A 17,490-nucleotide genomic window follows, 5' to 3' on the forward strand; every position below is an offset into this window, starting at 1 on the left:
GTCGCGTTGTGGCGACAACCCTACAGAACAAGTGTAACTGTCGCATCACTAATGGAGTTCCAATTTCAAATTGTGTTTGCGCCAGGATGTTTAATTATGCGGGTTCTTTCAGCCGCACTCAGAGTCGCTAATCGTTACTTAAGATCGAGTCAAAACGAGACAGATTTATGTGAGAGATATGTCTTGTTTTAACTAAACTTAAGTAACGATTAAGCGACTCTGAGTCCTGTTGACCCAAAAACAAGGAGACAGAGCTATATCTCTCACATAAATCTGTCTCGTTTTAACTCAATCTTAAGTAACGATTAGCGACTCTGAGTACGGCGGTAAGGCTTCTTGTAGGTAATAGAGCCGGGACAATATCGGCGTGCGCCTCCAGTTTTGAGTAAGTAGGTACAATACAAATGTACATCGACCTTTACAAGGAGATAGCAGTTTTGTAGAGCGTTGTCTCTGTCGTTGAGACCGACAAAAAGTCACAGACAACGCTCTACAAAGCCGAAATGTCATTCTAAAGACCGATGTACATTACTTTCTGCTGCGTAATGTACCGTGATTGCCTAGTGGTTATAGAATTCTGCCTCCTATTTGGGAGGTCAAGGGTTCGATCCCGGGCACGCACTTCTCATTTATCAGAGTTATGTGCATTTTAAGTAATTAAATTAGGTATGCCACATGTATAAGTGCCCCTTATGATGTAGTTTAATATTCTAAGACAACAGAGATTAGGAGTGAATCCGCATAACAAGTTGCGCCATTGTCGCGCAACAATTAATCAATGCCTCGAGAGGCCGGATTAAAGCAATTGTGTCAACTTAACTCACGTTTGTTGCTATAAAGTGGGGCTAAATATTAAGTAATTTAATACAAGCTATTGAGCCAAAAGTTTAGCAAAAAATATACAAAATTGTTATTTACAGTTTATAGATTACAGGAAAAACTATATCCCTTTAACAAATAAACCTGGAATAGCGGTGGAATAGTTATACTCTGTTTTGTCTTTTTTCTTCAAATGTCAAATTACTGATGACAGAGAAAGACAAAACAGAGTATAACTATTCCACCGCTATTCCAGGTTTATCTGTTAGAGGGTTAGTCATTAGTCTTAAAATAACATGGTAGGTACTACCTTACTAACTGACAAAATTCATCATACGGAATCCTCTCCACGCGAGTTTAACTCGGGCATGTCCGGTTTTTTGATATGGTTTGTTTTTTAAATTCTTTTGCTAATATTCACTAGCCAAGCATAATGGCTAATATTCCCCTTCCCTCTCCAACTAAGCTTGTAGTAGGAGTGGTAGGAGTAGGTACGAAAATAAATGCAACGGGTGGGGTTTGAACCGGCGACCTTTCGGATTTCAATCCGCACCTCTAACCGTTGAACTATTGAGGCTCTAGGTAGGTACACAGTAGCGTTGTAGGGTACTTGGTAGATCTTTGTTTTTTAGGGTTCCGTACCTCAAAAGGAAAAACGGAACCCTTATAGGATCACTTTGTTTTCTGTCTGTCTGTCTGTCTGTCCGTTTGTCTGTAAAGAAACCTACAGGGTACTTTCCGTTGACCTAGAATCATGAAATTTGGCAGGTAGGTAGATCTTATAGCTGACATTTGGGGAAAAATCTGAAAACCGTGAATTTAGGGTTAGATCACACAAAAAAAATTAAATTGTGGTCATAAACTAATAATTAGTATTTTCAACTTTCGAAGTGAGTGACTATATCAAGTGGGGTATCATATGAAAGGTCTTCACCTGTGCATTCTAAAACAGATATTTATTTATTTTTATGTATCATAGTTTTTGAATTATAGTGCAAAATGTTGAAAAAATACTAGTAAGTACGAAACGGTTTTTATTTAGATATTAGGTACTTGAAAATTTGGCCTAGAAAATTTCAAATTTCTAGGCCATGACAGACCAGATAGAGTTTTACGATCAGCGGGAAAACTCATTCTAGCGCCACCTACACATCGGACAAAATACGTTAGGAATTCCTTCACGGTCACTGCTATCTGTTTATGGAACGAGCTTCCCTCGCAAATCCATCGTGCTGAATCCCTTAACAAATTTAAAATTGACGTCAAAGATCATTACCTATCTCTTTGCTATCATAGGTAACGGCATAGTTTATTATTTAAATCTATATGTGTATATATATCTATGAAGTCTTATGTATGTCTATTATATTTTATTTGTATGTACTTATTAGTGTATTAACAATATGTATTTTATATTCTTATTATATGGTTTAGTTTATTTAGCTATTGGTATTTAGGTTTATTTTACACCACCTCCCATTGTCCATTTGTTCGTTTTTTCCCTAGCGTTAAGGTTGTCTGGAAGAGATCGCTATTTAGCGATAAGACCGCCTTTTTGTACCTACTTATTAAGATTTCTTTTTGTAACCTGTCATTTGTGTTTCTGTGGTGCAATAAAGTATATACATACATACATACATACTTGGTAGATCTTTGTTTTTTTACGTATATTGTGGGTAGATTTCGAGCTACGCAAAATAACGTTGTAAAACCTCAATCTACATATCGATGTATGTGCCTCGGGGGAAATTCGGTATCAATATAACATTTCCCGCTGTCACTCGGCAAGATGAAGCCTTCCCATCCAATCCATCGGTCCAAATCTTAATCCAATACGCTGCGACAGCGAATGATTTATATTGGGAAGCGATGGCTGATCTAGACCGCTAAAATGCTGCTTCTTACAATAATAATTAGGTTTTTAAAAATCCCGTGGGAAGGGAACTCATTGATTTTCCGGGATAAAAAATAGCCTATGTCCTTGCCCGGGATGCAAGCTATCTCTGTACCAAATTTCATTAAAATCGGTTTAACGGATGGGCCGTGAAAAGCTAGCAGACAGACAGACAGACAGACACACTTTCGCATTTATAATATTAAGTATGGATTTAATAACTCAGTACAGTTCATTTCTCTGGAATCCTGACCCCTAAACTAGGAAATCCCGTGTCTTAGGGGCTAGAAATCTGCTTCTTCTTCTTCTTCTCGAGGGCATCCCAAAAAGCCGCAACCGCGATAGCTCGGTCTTAAAGGTAGCCGGGTGCTTGTGATCGGTATAAAACTAAGCACATACACAGACACAAACTAAGCAAAGGTGTGTGAAGTCTACCAATCCGCACATGGCCAGCGTGGTAGACTATGGCCTTAACCTTCTCACTCTGAGAGGAGACCCGTGCTCTGTAGTGAGCCGACTACAGAGCACGGGTTGATCATGACGATGATGATGATACCATAAAAATTAAATAAAATGTCGCAATAGGTATTTTAATGTAAAATAAAATTCCATCCATGCAGCATTCTAGCGCTCCACTCGTGTAATTCACTACGCCATGTACACACCTGCGCGCAATCACATAATCATCGCTGAAAGGGATTTTTTTGTCGCTCGTCCGATGAAATTTCGACGTCGGTGATCGATACTGACGCCAGAAGGTATATAGTGCTGAAAAATTGGAAATTGCAATTCTTCACGTTATGGATTCCCTACCCAACTTGACGGTTATTCCTGAGTATGCGTCGACCTCAATGGCGCAGTAGTAAGTCATCATCATCATCATCATCATCAACCAATAGACGTCCACAGCTGGACATAGGTCTCTTGTAGGGACTTCCACACGCCACGGTCTTGCGCCGCCTGGATCCAGCGGCTCCCTGCGACTCGTCTGATGTCGTCCGTCCACCTAGTGGGGGGGGGGTCTTCCGGTGCGAGGTCGCCATTCCAGCACCTTGGGACCCCAACGTCTATCGGTTGTACGAACTACGTGCCCTGCCCATTGCCACTTCAGCTTCGCAACCCGTTGAGCTATGTCGGTTACTCTAGTTCTCCTACGGATCTCCTCATTTCTGGTTTGATCACGTAGAGAAACTCCAAGCATAGCTCTCTCCATCGCCCGCTGAGTGACTCTGAGCTTTCTTATGAGGCCCTTAGTAAGTAGTGGGAGGTATAGTACCCGGCAAACAACCGGGGCATGAAGCAGCGTAGTGGGAGAAAGTCGGCGAATCCGGGAAGCGAAAGTCGACATAAATCAACCAATCACGTGCACTCGCGCCGACTGATCAACCAATCGCGTGGAGCCACCATTCGCCAGCCAATTGCGTCAATATTCAAGTTGTTTACCGGGAACTGTACCGGGTTCGATTCCTGGCAGGGGGATAATTTCTAATTTTCTGGTCTGGACTGGTGGGAGGCGATATAGCATTCCGGTACGATGTCGTGTAGAAACCAAACGGGTATAGGTTTCATGAAAACCGCCGTACCCCTTCCAGGTTAGTCCGCATCGCAGTCGATTATTTGAATTTCGAACAGTTCGTTATTCAATTCGGTGGCTGAATTATTTAAAATAATTGGCCTTAACTCATAAGTCATTTACATTTCTTTAACTAAATAGTATTTTAACCTGTCTCATTGTGAGTGGACACCCGTAGGTACGCGTAGTAGGCCGGCGATCGGCTGATCATGATGAGTAAAGAAGTTTCGCTTCAGTAATCAAAACGACAGGTCTAGGTAAGGTAGTCAGTACAGTAATTAATCCACCACCCCGGCAGCACGGCGCTCGGGGAGAGGCACGCACTAATTGCCGACAACTATTCCATGCAATAAATCACGCCCATAATACAACAGCAGACCAGCAGAGTCGCACGTCCCGAATCCAGTCAATTATTTGAATTTCGAACAGTTCATTATTCAATTCGGTGGCTGAATTATTCAAAATAATTGGCCATAGGTCATATACCTGATTTACATTTATTTAACTAAACAGTATTTTAACCCGTCTCATTCTGAGTGGACATCCGTACTCGTAGTGGGCTGGCGATCGGCTGATCATGATGTGTAAAGAAGTTTCGCTTCAGTAATCAAAGTGACAGGTCTAGGTAAGGCAGTCAGTACAGCAATTAATCCACCACCCCGGCAGCACGGCGCTCGGGGAGAGGCACGCACTAATTGCCGGCAACAATTCCATGCAATAAATCACGCCCATAATACAACAGCAGACCAGCAGAGTCGCACGTCCCGAATCCAGTCAACTATTTGAATTTCGAACAGTTCGTTATTCAATTCGGTGGCTGGATTTTTTTATTAACTGTCCGTTAATCTGTGGTAAATCTTAAGGAATTCTGCTATACGTTCCAAAACCCCAATAGCCAATGTTGGCCTGGCAGCCGCTTTACTTAAATGGGACTGGGCAGGTCATGTTGTGTGCCGTGCCCAATGCCCAATATTATATGCCAGATAAATCAGAATCAACGCCAGCATGGCTGAGGCGACGATCTAGTGATGAATTAGATGGGTGGCCTAAAGAGACAGAGGCTGCAGGTGGGAAAAATCGAGAAAAGCCTTTGCCTAATCGTGAGATAAGTAGTAGGCAGAGCTTAATTTAGATTCGATTAGATTGGGCCATAGATCATAGAACTGGAACTGATTTACAGTAATTTAATTAGGGTCAATATTGGTAACTTTAGAGACGGTATCGCATTTAAGTCAGGAATCAGCCATTCTTGTTTTGTTATTTATAATTTTGTTGTGTGTTGATTAGATCGATTGATTAAAAAGCTTTAGTTAAAGTAGGTACCTATAGCTAAGTACGTAAATCCAGCAATATAGCGTTCCAACGGGAGTAAGCTCGCACTAATTACCGACGAGAATTCGATGCAATAAATCACTGGCATAATATAACAGCGCAGCGTCGCACTGGAATGCACGCTCCAAATCCAGCGTACAATTTGAATTTCGAACGCTGCGTTATTTGATTTCGGTGCCACTGTCCGTCCATTCAGAAATTTTTGGTTATCCGTGGAAAACATAAAATTAAAAATAAAATTAATATTTAGTTGGTACTTAGTAACTATTTAATTTTCTTTTCGCATTAACTTTTGATTAGAATTGAAATCACATAATAGCAACTTAATTTGAAACGCTATTCTCACTTTTCAGCAAGAACCTATACCAGTGCCCTGTTTATCAAACGTTACAAGTCTTGTATTACAAGCGTTTCTCTTGTAAATTTGTGCATTTTTACAAGAATGCGTTTATCAAAACTACACTTGTAAACTACAAGCTACGAGTAATATCACTTGTAATACAAGTGTTTTTCACACTTGTATTTGTGGTTTTGTTCATCAAAAATGCCTTTGTAGCTTGTAGCTTGTAACTTGTAACGAAAAAGTTGGAGAGCCTCCGTTGACTCTTAATTTATTTTACAAGTTGTATGCAAGTATGATATTTGTATAAAAGAATAATTAAATTATCTAGTACCTAGTAGTAAATAGGTAAAATAACTATAAAATAATTCAAAGGTGTAATTTTATTAAACTTATCAATGTTGCTCTTCTTAAATTTGACCAAAACGTGTCTCATGTACATACGAGTATGCTGGCATAATCTTTTTCGGCAGATACAAGTCCAAGCGACTGACATAGCAATAGTATCTCTTTCCACTCTGCTATTTTTTGGTCTTTAGATAATTTATCAGTAAATGCGCCAAATAAAATATCTTTTTTGTCACGAATTACTTAATTGAAGAATAATTGTAACTTTCGCATCAGATTTCGCCATTTTTTGCGGTGTAATTCGAATAGCAAAATTTTTTTAAAGTCTATCTATTTTTTCAAATTTTAAGTCTAACCCTAATTCATGAAAAATAATGTATAGTATAGGTACTTCCTGTTGGTGTAGGTATAAATTAAAAATACAAGTTCTACAAGTCTTGTAAAATCCTACAAGTCATGTGAAATTATTTGATAAACATAATTTACAAGAGTTTGTAAAAAAGTTCTTGTAACTTGTAACTTGTGAGCTTGTAGACTTGTAATGTTTGATAAACAGGGCACTACTCTGATTTTTAAGTCGGTGAAATTCTGACGTTGTCATTTTTATACATTATTTTTTATTATTACATTTTTTACATTATTATTTTTGATCTGAATTCTGCCTGTATCATATTATAGGAGTAATAAGCTTATGCTACAAAAAAAGATAACTAACTAGTCCGCGACAGGTCGAGATGGCAATCGGGGTATGAGGCGGGGGGCGCACCCGCACCGTGTTAGCACGGGAGCTGTGCGGATGTGCGGGGCGTTCCCTCCCCAATTGCCATTTCAACCTGGCGCGTACTATACTTACCTAATTAATAATTTTACATTTCTGAACATAATGAAAGTTGAATTCGAAATTCAAATAAACTTCAGCACCCGTAGTACAAGATTTTACGTCTCACCAAACCAAACCAAATTCGAGATTCGAAATACTTCCGCGTTACAGTAAACTGGATCTTAAAAGCCTTGTTTTAAAGCTCAAATTTGTCTACACTTCTACAGCCAGCGCTCCAAGCGGAAACATTGCGAAATTAAAATCAGTGGCATTGAATATTTGACTTCAATTCAAGGCTGTTTAGGTCCATTTTACTGTAACGCGGAAATATTTCGACTCTCGAATTTGGTTTCGTTTGGTGAGACGTAAAATCTTGTACTACGGGTACAGAGCGCGTTCACTGTTCAGTACATTTTCGCCACCCTCTGGGTTATTTATGAACAGTCACTGAGCTATGTAATAATCTGAGGCGGGATTTAATTTGTCGGACTGATTTCACACTAGGGTGTGAGTGGGATAGATTTATATCAAAATTATAGGCGAAAAAAAGATAGTGATACAGGCCCAGCTCGTTAGCGATTTCAGCAGACAGGGCCTTTAATGGAAAATCGTCGATGTTTTATTTGGGTTCTTTTTAGTGCCCAGTAAATAGAATGGATTTATTTTGCCCAAATCGTCGGTTTTCGTCCGGGGTATGTTAAACAACCTTTTCGGTGATTTGTTGCTAATGGGCTTTTCAGATTGTGATTTTCACTCAAACTGTCGGCAAGGCAAGGATTTTCTATTTTCAATTATTTTTAATGATAAACTTTATAATATTCCTGAATGTAAGATGACAAGTTGGGAAGTTGTATTCGACGTACAGTCGGATTTTTAAATAAACAACACGTTTTGACATTAGCTAATGTCAAATCGTAAAATAATGATACCATATTTAGATCTTAGTGATGAAGGTATGTGATTCAGTTGTTTCATGTGAATGAGTCCATGAACCACTTCCTGCTTCTCTATTTTTGATTGGACTTTCACAAGAAGAGTAAAGAAGAAGAATTATAAAACTAGTAAATAATTACTAAAATTTTAAATTTTATTGTATCTTAAAATAATAATAACATACAATTCTATTAAATAAACATTTATCTAAATTAAAAGTACTTAAAAATATAAAATAAAACATACAAACTTAAATAAACCTTACCTACCAACTTAAAATTAAACGTCGTCAAAAAGTTATTACTAAAATAAACTAAATATGTACCTGGAGATGGAATAGTGCTTTAGAAAAGGGATTTTAGAATAATATGATTTACGTAAATAGGTTTTTATTGAGTAATAAGGTGTTCTAACTTCTAAGATGTTACTAAATAAATAAATGCATAAAACAACACACTTAAAACACATGAGTCTGTGCTTAAAATCCTTCAGTATCTAAAATACCACTATTGTCCTGTACCAGCGAAGTAAACATTTTATTAAAAGACCGAGTGGTCGGACCATCAGTCTTCCCAGTAATATGGTGTCGCCGGCGACGGCTGAACAAATCGTCCCGAGGTATTACTTCCAAAGGGTTGCGTTGGGGTTTGATTGTGTAGGGGGTGGGTTTTAGGTACCTACTTACTTAAACCCGCCCTGGCTTCGCACGGGTGCAATGTAGATACTATAATGTGGTGTCAGTGTGGTAATTTTGTTATCCATCCATACTTCCATACTCCATACATTATTATTGATAATATTATAAATGCGAAAATGTCTCTGTCTGTCTGTCTCCTAGCTTTTCATGGACCAACAGTTTAACAGATTTTGATGAAACTCCATCAGACCATTATGTGAGAAGATATTTTTAGGTACCGGAAGGAAGAAGGTACAAGTACCTACAATACAACTCACAGACTACTCACGAAATTTTCAGCTTTATACTACAAAATTGAATTTTATGCACTTAGGTTATAAGGTGTTGGCATACTTTAAGAAAATATTTTACGAAAACCAACTCCTAAAGCGGTAAAATGGCGTACCAAAAAAATAGTTGGTACCTACCTCCTCCCAGAGTTTAATAACTTCCAAGTTCCACCCTTTTTCTGATTTCCCAAAGAAAAAGGTTTAACTCGAGACATAAAAAAAAACAAAACAAATGACACAAGAAAACAAAAAAGCCCTAACAAAACGCAGTCAGGTCCGAACCATTTGTCGTCGTAGATTACGTTTGAAATGAAAAGTGGGTAGTTTGAAAAGTTTTTTCATACTGCCGCTCGTAAATACTTGTCCGGGAGACGTGTCTGAAACCCTTGACTGATTTGCATGGTATATTTCTTTTAAAACTTCTTAAGAAAACAGAGTTTTTAGGGTTCCGCACCTCAAAAGGAAAAACGGAACCCTTATAGGATCCCTTTGTTGTCTGTCTGTCTGTCGGTCTGTCAAGAAACCTATAGGGTAATTTCCGTTGACCTAGAATCATAAAATTTGGCAGGTAGGTAGGTCTTATAGCAGACATTAGGGGGAAAATCTGAAAACTGTGAATTTGTGGTCACATCACACAAAAAAAATTAAATTGTGGTCTTGAACTAATATGGAATTAGTATTTCCAATTTTCGAAGAAAGATAGCTATGTCAAGTGAGGTATCATTAATCATATGAAAGGGCAACATTTCTAAAACAGATTTTTATTTATTTTTATGCATCACAGTTTTGGAATTATTGTGCAAAATACCGAAAAAATACGACGCACTTGGCTGGTTTTTATACATATATAGAAAATATTCCTAGATTCTTATTCCTGACTTCTATATGTATATAAAACCAATAAACCATCAAACAAACACACTTTCGCATTTATAATATTATGGGTAGTGATAGGCATGCGCTTGACGACAATCATGCGAATAAAAACATTCTAGGTCTAGATTGGAGCGCGCTTGCCTAGAAGATGCCTATTTACTCTTTCTTTGAAGGTTTTTTCATCAAACACATATTAAGTATTTGTGTTAAAAGCCCCTTACAAAATAACAGATTTAAAAAAAAAGTTTTTGTAACATAGAGCCTTAGAGGATTTTCTTCACTAAGTGATTTTGTACCACTGCACCAGTTTCGAAGTTAAATGTGGTATTCCCAGCTCAGGTATTGGTAAAAAACAATATTTTATGCCGGTCGCTAAGCGTCCGCTTACAAATGTATGCCTGCAGTACACTTGGCATTATAGTTGGGAGACAAATCCTGAGATATCTAAAGAAAAACGGTTTATAATATAATTTATATCCCGTAGTTTGATATAACTACACTGGGTGGACGGACGACATCAGACGAGTCGCAGGGATCCGCTGGATTCAGGCGGTGCAAGATCGTTGGCGTGTGGAAGTCCCTACAAGAGCTGTGGACGTCTATCGGTTGATGATGATGATGATGAGTTTGAAATAAGCTTAATATTTCAACCAGAGGAGATGCAGTGACTATTTTTCAGCTTGTGCCACACTTGAGAGTTTCAAGTTCCGGCGCTTCTTCTGCTTGTACCCACCCAAGTGGTGGAAACGCGGGGATAACCAACCTGGTTTAATTAGCTGGGCTCGTTGAAAAGCTTCCACGTTGATCTTATTCCACCCTCCTTTTTCCGCACGGCACGCCTCCGCAAACAATTCCACCCTCACCACCTGGGTGTCTGGAGCACTTCGACCACCCGTTGCGCCAGATCCTTTTACCCACGCACATGCAAACTGTGGAGTCAACTACTTTCGGCGGTGTTCCCATTAGATTACAACATGGGGTTATTCAAGGGGCGGACCAACAAATTCCTGAAAGGCCGGCAACGCATTGGTGGTTCCTCTGGTACTACAAAATATAATATTCATGGGCGGCGGTAATTACTTAACATCAGGTGACCCCCGCCTGCTCGTTTGCTCGCCATTTTTATTAAAAAAAATAAGGTAGACCCTATATGTCCTAGAGCGGGACAGCTACTCCTGCTATGAATAGTCCACGTCTTTTATCCCATCTCTACGATCTCGTGTGCACCACCATCCTTCTGGGCATCACATTAAATATTGACAAAATAAAAATGTAGAATGCCGGCGGACGTGCGCGTTATGGCGACGTCTAGTAACCGCCAAGGAGCCATTCCATTTTCAAATGTTTCCCGCCAATAAATATCTTATCGAGTTACAATGAGGGATAAACCGCGCGCCCCGGGACTCTTCGCCACTTTGCCCCAAAAAATTTATACCTGAAGAGCTGGTGACAGAAATCGGTAACTCGTGTGGCACAAGTTGAATATGGTGATCATGATAAGTTATACCATACTTACAGTAGCCGGCAAGAAATATTGAACATCTTCCTTTAGAATGAGATTTCGGCTTTGTAGAGCGCTGCCTCTGTCCCTCATACCTATGTGACGTTTTGTCGGTCAACGACAGACACAACGCTCTACGAAACCGTTACGTTATCTCTTTCCGAATTGTGAAAAAATGTAAACAGCGAATCAACCAATCAAAGGGCAGAATTTTTTTGACGATTACGATAACGATGAATACGTTTTTCTTACACAATCGGGGGGCTGGTTAAAAATCCACTATTTACTGAGCTATTACACTGGTCGCGAGCAATTTGCTCTTATCCGTTGAGGAGTTCCATCGTCGAAGAACATCAGATCTTCACCAAATGTACGCTACCGTTCGCTCATCGCTAGGCGTCTTCGAGTAATCGGGGAACAATACGTAAAAAAACACAAAGATTCCGATGATTTGAGAACCTACTCCTTTTTTTAAGGTCGGTTAAAAACTTGCAGAAGTAAGCCAGAAGTAAACTGACTGTGCCACCTCATTAACCTCGAGATGGCAATCGGGGTAGAAGGCGGGGGGACGCCCCGCACACCCGCACGTCACCCGCGCTCGCCCGCACTGGGTTAGCTCGGGTGTGCGGGGCGTTCCCTGCCCGTTTGCCTTCTCGACCTGTCACGTACTATATTATCATGATCGACTCATGAGTAAACATATAAATCATTCACAACCATGAGCTAATGGTATGCCGAAAATACCACCAGCTCCCTATTGGTGCTATTACATTCCATGTTTTAACATTCACGTAAAGGAGTTCGTACTTCGTATGTGTCCATCCTATGTGGTTATATTTGACAGCTGCCCGCCATATTTGATGCGATTGAATATTCTTGATCGTTTCTTGAAGGTTTATCGAGTTACCTGTACTTATACCTTATTGAGGGTTTGCAAAGTTTGAGTTATGATTGGAACTTCTTTCCTGACTAGGTACAGTACGCGGCCGAAAGTGATGAGCGGAAATGATGACGAAGCCAAAATTAGCCGACTGTCTTTTTCTTAAATACAAATATAAAAAAAAGATGCTCCATTAGCATGTAAAGTTCGAATTAATCAACCATAATTTACATTTCGGCAAATATAATTAATTCTGAAGAATGCTGTTTCAATATTAGCTGTGTAATATATAGTTAAGAATAGTCCTGTAATAATTTGAATTATTAAGCATAAAGCTAGTAAGGATCCAAAATTTCATCATCTAGAAATATTAGAGGGGGTAGGTAAATCAACTAATGATCCGTTAATAATTTTAATAATGGGATGAGTTTTCGAATAGGTTTATAAAAATAAAATGTTTTTATTTCGACCAACAAGGATCATATTGGTGTTAGTAATTACACGAAACTTAAACCTATTTGTTAGTAAACAATCTATAACTATAATATTTATAACTATTTAAATTAGGACAGGATCGATTGGCCACTTGAAAGATTTGAAGATCACTTTTGGCCGCGCACGGTGCAGTGGGTAAATCGGGAAAAAGTCTAATGATAAACTTGAAATAATTCTTAGACATGAATATATCAAAAGCTATTATTCTCTTTTTAACCGACTTCAAAAAAGGAGGAGGTTCTCAATTCGTTGGAATCTTTTTATTATTTGGATTGTACACTAAGTATTTCAAACTAAATAACCAGATCTAAAAAATATTATAAGATCTAAAAATTATTATATAAATACCTACCTACCTAAGTATGTTTTTTTCTGCGGGGAGAATAAAATTGTTGTGAATAATACCTAATGGTAGGTACCTACCGTTGCTTTCCCTATTTCTATACTAATCCATATTCCAAACTATTAATATTATTATGAATGCAAAAATGTGTCTATCTGTTTGTTAGCTCGGCCCATCCGGGGGTGAACATACATATTTTGGTCCCGGAAAATTAAAGAAAGAGTTCCCACTTCCCACGGAATTTTAGAAACAGAATCTGCGTGGGCAAAGTCACGGGCATCATCTTATTACGTCATAGAGATAGAAATAAGTAGGTACCTAGGAATTATGATGGCCGCTGATCCACTTAGGTATATTATCATTTAATTTCATCGAACGTAATCGAACATGCGAGTAACAAACGTAAGTACCTTGGCGCAATATTTGAAGTCAGTCACCACTTTTAGATTTTATGAAAATAGTTCAGTAAAAATATATTTTTACTGAACTATTTCCATTTCATTTTGGAAATTTTAATTTTACGTAGCCGTACACTTTTTCGTCGTCTCTGCCAAGCGGTTCCATGGTGTAACGGTTAGCACTCTGGACTCTGAATCCAGCGATCCGAGTTCAAATCTCGGTGGAACCTAACTTTTTTGTAAAAAATATATTTTATATTTTACACTTTTTTCTTAATTTTGTACTGTCCATGAAACTTTTATAGCTAGTTTTTTAATAAAAGTGTCACGAGTATACAGTTTTTTATGGTCCTACATACATTTTATACTAATGTACCTTTTGATTTTATGCCGCTACCATGTGGAGTATCATTATTTAGACTCTAGAGCTCATTGAATAAAGTACGAATCTATTTTTTACTTATTTTTAGGGTTCCTCAAAAAGAAAAATGGAACCCTTATAGGATCACTTTGTTGTCTGTCTGTCTGTCAAGAAACCTACAGGGTACTTTCCGTTGACCTAGAATCATGAAATTTGGCAGGTAGGTAGGTCTTATAGCAGACATTAGGTAAAACCTTGAATTTGTGGTTACATCACACAAAAAAAATTTAATTGTGGTCATGAACTAATAATTAGTATTTTCAATTATCTAAGTAAGATAACTACCTATATCAAGTGGGGTATCAAATGAAAGGCCTTCATCTGTGGATTCTAAAACTGGTTTTTATTTATTTTTATGAATCATAGTTTTTGATTTATCGTGCAAAATGTCATAAAAATACGACTTTACTACGGAACCCTCGGTGCGCGAGCCTGACTATCACTTGGCCGGGTTTTTTTTATCAAGTGACTCAGTTTAAAGATCATTTTTGTGACGATTCATACGAAAAAAAGATTTAGGTACTTTGATTTGTCCCTACCCTACCAATGCTCAACCATCTTTTGGTAGCTTCTAGCAGGGTTGCCGCACCCCCTCCCCCAAGGGAACCCCATTGTCACTCACTGATAACACACGATTCAAGGCAGCTTCGTAAAATCATATCAAAATGACCTAATTTAGCCGTTTTACAACTTTTTATGTCATCTACGTGTACACGCATGTCCCAAGAGTAAAGAACTTGAAACTTGAAGCGGTCGCCATTAGTTTGTTATAATAAAACATTTTGGAGGCAACAGGCGCGCCTTGACGTATTAACTGATTAGTTTAATTAAAAAATGCTAACTCTTTCGCTGGCAGCACCGTCGCTTGGGAGTTGTGGCGTGCTACGGGTTGAAATCTATGTCGGTCGAGTGGCACAATTTACGAGGTTAAAGTTAATCGGGGCTTAACTAATGATTTCGAAATTTTACAAGTTTATTATTATTATACACTTTATTTGTACCACCACAAGAAGGATTACAATTAAAGAACAAAAAACACACACAGAAGGAAGATACAAAAGGCGGCCTTAAGTAATTAGCGATCTCTACCAATAGGATATGAAGCAAAACAGACTGCAGGTGGTAAGTTTCTTGTTTCTTCTAAAAATATATTGCAATTTAAAGACATAATCATCGTCGATGCAATAAATTCAATGATGCGACCCTAACCATGGGAAATCCCCAGATAGTTTTCTTAAAAAGAGTTCGTTACCCCATGGTCAGTCTTGTCATGCTTGTAGCAGACGGGCGTGTCCAGTAGCAGCAGTAGCCTTCTTAATACGGCTTTGAAGGTAGTTTTCCTCACGTCTACAGCTATATTTTTTTTATAAAAACTATTGTAGAAACTGTAGTGCTGAGTGTACCTAAGTAAGTTTAAGAATATGAATAGATAGGTATGGTCAAATACAGTAATAAAACGCTTATGCTTAGATATAATTGTACATAATTATATGTATAATAATACCATACATAATAATATAATATTATTACTTATATCATTTTAATAAGAGCATAATAATGTTGACTGATAATATCATGGTGTCTAGGTAAAAGAAGAGTCAACTAAATATTTTTATTTTGGTATAAGTAGGTAAGTATATGAAAAATCGAATCAAGAAAGAGGAATGAAAAACTCGTTAGAACTCTTACAATTTCCGGGACGAACATTATATCCATGCAAAAAATAACACTATTTAACAGCTGTTGTTCCGTTGCGGCGTGATTAAGGACAAACCAACATACAAACACACTTTCTCATTTTATGATTGAGTTATCCGACGATTGAATAAATCATCCCTAAACAACGTTTAAACGAACAGTAGCAAAATGGTGGCACCGGGCCTAACCCTTCCGATTCCGCTGTACACGATGCTTATCAAGCCCTGGTTCACGTACGACAGGCGGGCATTACCTGTGAATTATTATTTCTGATTAATAAATTGTGGCTCCCCGAAGACAGGGGCGGGGCGCGGTCTCCTCAATTATGAAATTTGATGCTTTTTCATTAAAACCTACGGGACCCAAGAGGCCTGAGGCGAGGCCTTTAGTGGGTTAACGGGACTTGACGTGCCTGGCTGATGTTTTAAGGTGTAGTTTACTGTTAAACAGGTGTGGTTGTTTTTAGGTATTGTATTGGTATTTTGATAGAAAAATTCTAGTTAGGCAGGTAGGTATACCTAATACTGAGGTATATACCTACCTTCCTACCTTTTTACTCGACTGGGACGAAGCCCAAAGGAAAGGAGAGTTATGTGTTTGACCTGTGTCTGGACTGAAGCAAGAATTTCTAATAGAAAGGCAAAAACCTAAAACTATACCTAGTATACCTACCTACTACATATTATGTAGTATATATGTTATAGGTACCTACTACATGGATAAAAAGTTAAAATAAGTAAAATATTATGCTTATTATAATACTATACTAGCTTATATTACGCTCGTGACTTCGTCCGCGTGGACTTATTTCACCCCCTTAAGGGTTGAATTTTCAAAAATTCTTTCTTAGCGGATGCCTAAGCTACGTCATAATAGCTATCTGCATGCCAAATTTCCGTCTAGTAGTTTAAGCTGTGCGTTAAAAGTTAATAGATCAGTCAGTCAGTTAATCAGTCAGTCTGTCAGTCAGTCACCTTTTCCTTTTTAACCGACTTCAAAAAAAGGAGGAGGTTCTCAATTCGTCGGAATTTTTTTTTTTTTTTTTTTTTTTTTTTTTTTTTTTTTTATGTATGTTCCCCGATAACTCAAAGACGCCTGGACCGATTTTGAAAATTCTTTTTTTGTTTGAAAGGGTATAGTTCAAAGTTGGTCCCATTTCAATTTGGTGAAGATCTGATGAACATCTTCGAAGATAGATACTGGAACTCCTCAACGGATAAGAGTAAATTGCTCGCGATCAGTGTAATAGCCTAGTAAACAGTAGATTTTTAACCAGTCATAGCATAATTCCATGGGGCCACTAAAAATTGTGAAATAAAAAAATTTTACAAAAAAAATAAAAACCGACTTCGATACACAAACACTAAAAATTGAAAAATAATTTAATTTATTACCGAATATAATATTATGTATACAAGAGTTAATATAGTTCCATAATAATATTTTTTGGGGTCGGTGCCAATGAGGTGCCATTGTGGAGTCTCATAAAAATATGAAGTCTAGACGATTCGCGCAGCTAAAGCTAATTGGCACCGGCACCAAAAAGTATTATTATGGAACTATATTAACTCTTGTATACATAATATTATATTCGGTAATAAATTAAATTATTTTTCAATTTTTAGTGTTTGTGTATCGAAGTCGGTTTTTATTTTTTTTGTAATTTTTTTTTTATATATTTAGATTTACATGAACAGAAAGAGAAGCTTAATGTTTTCATTTTAAATGACTTCAAAAAAAGCAAAAAAAAATGGTCTCAATTTCATCATACCTAGGTACTTATTTTATTTTAAAAAATCACTGTTACTTGTAGTTAATATAAAAGGCTCAAAACTGAATAGCTGTTATTCTAG

At 37.8% G+C, this 17,490-nt stretch overlaps 1 non-coding gene across 1 annotated transcript; it reads left to right on the forward strand.

The window, feature by feature from the left end:
- The first annotated feature begins 13,676 nt into the window (after positions 1–13,676).
- On the forward strand, positions 13,677–13,748 carry TRNAQ-CUG (transfer RNA glutamine (anticodon CUG)). Its single transcript has one exon. It is a non-coding gene; the product is annotated as a tRNA-Gln (tRNA).
- Positions 13,749–17,490: the final 3,742 nt, after the last annotated feature.

This window comes from Maniola hyperantus, chromosome 1, assembly GCF_902806685.2.
Source record: "Maniola hyperantus chromosome 1, iAphHyp1.2, whole genome shotgun sequence".
NCBI classification, from domain to species: Eukaryota; Metazoa; Arthropoda; class Insecta; order Lepidoptera; family Nymphalidae; genus Maniola; species Maniola hyperantus.